This window comes from Macrobrachium nipponense, chromosome 29, assembly GCF_015104395.2.
Source record: "Macrobrachium nipponense isolate FS-2020 chromosome 29, ASM1510439v2, whole genome shotgun sequence".
NCBI lineage: Eukaryota > Metazoa > Arthropoda > Malacostraca > Decapoda > Palaemonidae > Macrobrachium > Macrobrachium nipponense.
In genome coordinates, this window is record NC_061092.1 from 12,401,273 (window position 1) to 12,407,113 (window position 5,841).

Sequence of the window (5,841 nt, forward strand, 5' to 3'; positions counted from 1 at the left end):
CTAATGAACAACTACGCACAATGGTTCATCTTTGTACCGAGTCTGAATGAAATCCATTCGATTGCACGGGTGATGCAATGACAAGGTAAGCGTTATAGATCCGCAAATGGTCAGCCAGATTATTAATATTAATTATTATTGTTATTTCGGAAGGAGACCCTCTCGTAGGCAAGTTGAGTCAGTTTTGGTGTCTATGCAATAATAAACCTTGCCCTTAGGTGCGTTGCTCGCCAGTCTAAGCAACACAGAGAGAGCTGTCATCAGAAAAATAGAGAAGACTCTCTACAAGATTAATAGTGCTGAAGCAGCAACCATACTATTATTATTATTAATATAATAATAATAATAATTATTATTTTTTTTTTTTTTTGCTCCATCACAGTCCTCCAATTCGACTGGGTGATATTTATAGTGTGGGGTTCCGGGTTTGCATCCTGCCTCCTTAGGAGTCCATCACTTTTCTTACTATGTGTGCCGTTTCTAGGATCACACTCTTCTGCATGAGTCTGGAGCTACCTCAGCGTCTAGTTTTTCCAGATTCCTTTTCAGGGGTCTTGGGATCGTGCCTAGTGTTCCTATGTTTATGGGTACAATTTCCACTGGCATATCCCATATCTTCTTATTTCTATTTCAGATCTTGATACTTATCCATTTTTTCCCTCTCTTTCTCTTCAACTCTGGTGTCCCATGGTATTGCGACATCAATGAGTGATACTTTCTTCTTGACTTTGTCAATCAACGTCACGTCTGGTCTGTTTGCACGTATCACCCTATCCGTTCTGATACCATTAGTCCCAGAGGATCTTTGCCTGATCGTTTTCTATCACTCCCTCAGGTTGGTGCTCGTACCACTTATTACTGCAAGGTAGCTGATGTTTCTTGCACAGGCTCCAGTGGAGGGCTTTTGCCACTGAATCATGCCTCTTTTTGTACTGGTTCTGTGCAAGTGCCGGACATTCGCTTGCTATGTGGTTTATGGTTTCATTTTTCGTATTGCACTTCCTACATATGGGCGGGAAGAGATGTTATTTCCGTCTATCGTACTTTGAACATATCTGGTTCTTAGGGCCTGATCTTGTGCCGCTGTTATTATTCCTTCAGTTTCCTTCTTTGAGCTCTCCCCTCTGTAGCCATTGCCATGTGTCATCCGCTGGCGTTATGTTCTTTAGTCTGTCTCATGTATTGTCCGTGCATTGGTTTGTTGTGCCAGTCCTCTGTTCTTTCTGTCTTTTCTCCTGTCTCTGATATTCTGGGTCTTCGTCTACTTTTATTAGTCCTTCTTCCCATGCACTCTTTAGCCACTCGTCTTCACTGGTTTTCAGATATTGCCCCACCATGCTCTGTTTTCGATGTTGACGCAGTCCTCTATACTTAGTAGTCCTCTCCCTCCTTCCTTTCGTGTTATGTATAGTCTGTTTCCGTATTTGCTCTTGGGTGTAGTGCTTTGTGTATTGTCATTTGTTTCCTTTTTTTGGTTTTTTTATCTATGCTGCGGAGTTCTGCCTTCGTCCATTCCACTATTCCTGCGCTGTATCTGATTACTGGAACTGCCCATGTGTTTATGGCTTTGATCATATTTCCTCCATTGAGTTTTGACTTGAGTATCGCCTTGAGTCTCTGCATATATTCTTTCCTGATCGTGTCCTTCATCATCTTGGTGTTTTTATATCTCCTCCTTCCATTATTCCCAGGTATTTGTATCCGTCTCATCTATGTGTTTTTGATGTGCGATCTGGTAGCTTTATCCCTTCAGTTCTCGTTACTTGCCTTTTTGTATGTTGACTAAGGCACATTTTTCTATTCCAACTCCATCATGATGTCCCCAAGATACAATCCTTACAGTCTGGATTAGGGTATCTATTTCCTTGATGCCCCTACCATACAGCTTGATGTCATCCATGAACATCAGATGGTTGATTTTGTTGCCTCTTTTCTTGAGTTGGTACCCGGCATCCATCTTCTGTTAGTACTTTTGTCATGGGAATCATGGCTACTACGAAGAGTAGTGGGGACAGTGAGTCTCCCTGGAAGATCCCTCTCCTGATATTAACCTCTGCTAGTCTTATTCCAGAGCTTGTAAGTATTGTATTCCAGTTGCGCATTGTATTTTTGAGGAAGCTGATGGTGTTTTCCTCTGCCCCATATATTTTCAGGCATTCTATTAGCAATGTGTGTGGTATCATGTCGAAGACTTTCTTATAGTCTATGCATGCCATGCTTAGGTTGGTTTTCCTTCTTCTACTATTCTTCATTACCATTTTGTCTATCAGGAGCTGGACTTTTGTGCCTCTACACTTCCTTCTGCAGCCTTTCTGTTGGCGGGGGAAGGTGTTTGTCTCCTCTAGGTAGTTGTAAAGCCTTTCACTGACGATAACTGTTAGCAACTTACATTATTGGTAGGCAGGGGATAGGTCTGTAGTTGCTGGCTATATTTCCCTTACTCTTGTCTTTTTGTAATAAGGATATTCTTCCTGTGGTCATCCATTTGGGCGCATGGTGATTTGTGATACAATGTTGTATTCGTATCTCCATCAGTTCTGCTACTAATCTTGCTCCTGCATATGCCAAGTTATTTGATTCTGTGATACTGGTGGTGTGTATTGTGCCCATTATTTCATTGACCTCACTTGTTTTCTCCATTAATTTCTTGGTGTTGTAGGCTTTCATGGAGGGGATCTTTGTTCTCTCTGTATCTGGCTCCATCCATTGTCTGATCTTTTCTACCCATTCTGTCCTCTCTCTTACTTCGTCGGTGTTTCTTCGCGTGTCGTTGTCTGATACCTCATCATCCCTGTCGTCTTCTGTGGCATCGTCTCTCAGTTCATCTTCTTGTAATTCGTTGCCGTGTGTCATTTCCCTTTCCAGTTCTTCTCTTTCTGTTGGGGAGAGCCAATTCTTTTTCTTTATGTTCCTTTCTTGGTCTGCCAGTCTCTGCTCTGTTTGGGGGGTGTTATTCCTCTCATTCCAGATGCAGACCAACCTTCTTCTATATCCTCTCTCCGTCGGGTTGCTTCTGATGTAGCATCTCCATATTTCCTTATTTTCTTCTCTTGTCCATTTCTTCCTCTGGTTTGCTTCTGTAGCTCCAGTCTCTGGTTGTTGGTTACTGTCGTTGTGGTGGATGACGACCTCCAAGTACCTGACCGGCTTCCCCTTCAATTGGGCTGAATACCTGGCTGCCGGACGAAGCTCCTCTATTGCCATTTACGTCGTTGTCGTTTAATTCTTCATTTCTTTCCATCATTGCTAAGTTTTGGTATTTAACCCATAACTGGACCTACCCCATAGGGAATAGGTACTCATTTACAGCTGAGTAGACTGAGGAAATTATTGTAAAGATCCTCTTCCAAGGAATCAACGCCGAGGAGAGCGGTCACCCATCCAACGACTGACCAGCCCCAATGTTGCTTAACCAGTCCATTGACGACTAACCCACTCTGCCACGGCGCCACATTATTATTATTATTATTTTGGAAGAAGACCCTCTTTTAAACAAATTCTGTTGAATAAAATTCAGCGAATTAATCTTATTTATTATCTTTTCTATTTTTCTTATTACTCTCTTTTCTGGCTCAGCGATACTTCGCAATAATTGTCCAATATTCATATTAGGGATACTGCTGAAATTGGTATTTTATTCAGAACAGGTTTTATTAATCAAAGACTGGTATTATCAGTATACTGGTATTATCAGAATACTGGTATATGGGAAGGCGTTCCTCTGGTTCAGATCAAGCAGGGATCGTCGTCGGTGTTGGTATCATTCCGTAAGAGAGGTCAATGTCAGGCCGGGGTCGTCTCTGGTATTCAGCTGGTATTACTGCTGGTATAGCTCTGGCTTATCGCGACGTTTCAACCTTCTCGTAGGTCATCTTCTTGGCTGGTTAGCAGTAGAAGTGAAGAGATGGTGTCTGCATGCCGATATTTATAGCGGCTCGAATCCTTCAGCTGCGTTCTCACCAGCCAAGAAGATGACCTACGAGAAGGTTGAAACGTCGCGATAAGCCAGAGCTATACCAGCAGTAATGCCAGCTGAATACCAGAGACGACCCCGGTCTGACATTGACCTCTCTTACGGAATGATACCAACACCGACGACGATCCCTGCCTGATCTGAACCAGAGGAACGCCTTCCCATATACTAGTATTCTGATAATACCAGTCTTTGATTAATAAAGCCTGTTCTGAATAAAATACCACTTTCAGCTATCCATATATGAATATTGGACAATTATGCGAAGTACCGCTGAGCTAGAAAAGCGAGTAATAAGAAAAAGAGAAAAGATGATAAATAAGATTAATTCGTTGAATTCTGCCATTTTATTCAACAGAATATGATTATTATTATTATTATTATTATTATTATTATTATTATTATTATTATTATTATTATTATTATTATTGAAAAGATGAACCCTACTCAAATGGAACAAGCCCAAAGGGGCCACTGACTTAAAATTCCAACTTCCACAGAATGTAGTGTTCATTCAAAAGAAGTAACAGACAGATAAAAAAAAACAATACTGTATACACCACTCTAACGGTGTCAGTAGGCGACTAGTAACTGCCTGACATCGTTCGTGGCTACACCAACACCCAAAACACCCCAGAAGAGGTCATTTATCAAGGCCAGTCACACACACACACACACACACACACACACACACACACACACACACATATATATATATATATATATATATATATATATATATATATATATATATATATATATATATATATATATATACATACATATATATATATATATATATATATAGATATATATATATATATATATATAGGCTGCTCTACACTGAATAGCGTGGCCGCTTATTAGCAAATTCAAAAACATGCTTCCTCACCACTTACTACCACCTTGGCAAATTACCACTCAATAGCTTGGCTCCCTTTTACTCTTTAGTATGGCTCTTTATCATTCATCATTATCATTCATTACCATGGCTCTTTATTATTCACTCCCATAGGTCTCGTCATTACTGGCATTGCTAGTTCTCCATACCATCCTTACCATCCTTTTACCATAGATTAGCACGGCTCTTTACCATTCTCATTAGCATAAAAACCACAACAGCCTCTACAGACAGTAAGTCTTGAAAAGGGAAAGAGAGCAGAGAAGAATGAAGAGAAGGAGAGAAGACGGAGAGAGATGATCGTAGACACAAAAGGTCTACGTTCCCCCTTTTTGACGAAGAAGAAAATGACGTGGAGGTTAGACAATGGGGTCTTCAGGCGCTATCTGCATAATAATTTATATGAACGTTTCGCTCAGCTGTCTTTGATGTGGTCCAACGTTTAGTTCTCTAGTGGAGACTTTCACGTCGCTCGAACGTTTCTTTTGGGGTTGGTCTCTCCCATACAAGTATCTCTCTCTCTCTCTCTGTTAGCATGTTTCTATGTCTTCTCCTTCTGGCTAGCGTTTGAAAAGAATGAAATGTCTAGCTCAGTTCTGCTCTCTCTCTCTCTCTCTCTCTCTCTCTCTCTCTCTCTCTCTCGTATCTTCTCATTTAAGCTAGAATTTCAAAAGGAAGGAATATCCAGCACAGTTCTGCTCTCTCTCATTCTCTCTCTCTGTAGGATAATTCTCGTGTACCTAAAGACATCGCAAAGAAAGTAGAGAAATTAAACTCTCTCTCTCTCTCGTCTCATCTCTCTCTCGTCTCTCTCCTCTCTCTCTCTCTCTCTCTCTCTCTCTCTCTCTCAGTAATATTGCTGATGTAACCGAGAAGACACATCACCACCACCCCATATTTCAGAGCTATTAACAGTCGCTGTCCGTAGTTCACGCCCGTCATTATCGCAAAGGTCATCTCTCGTAGC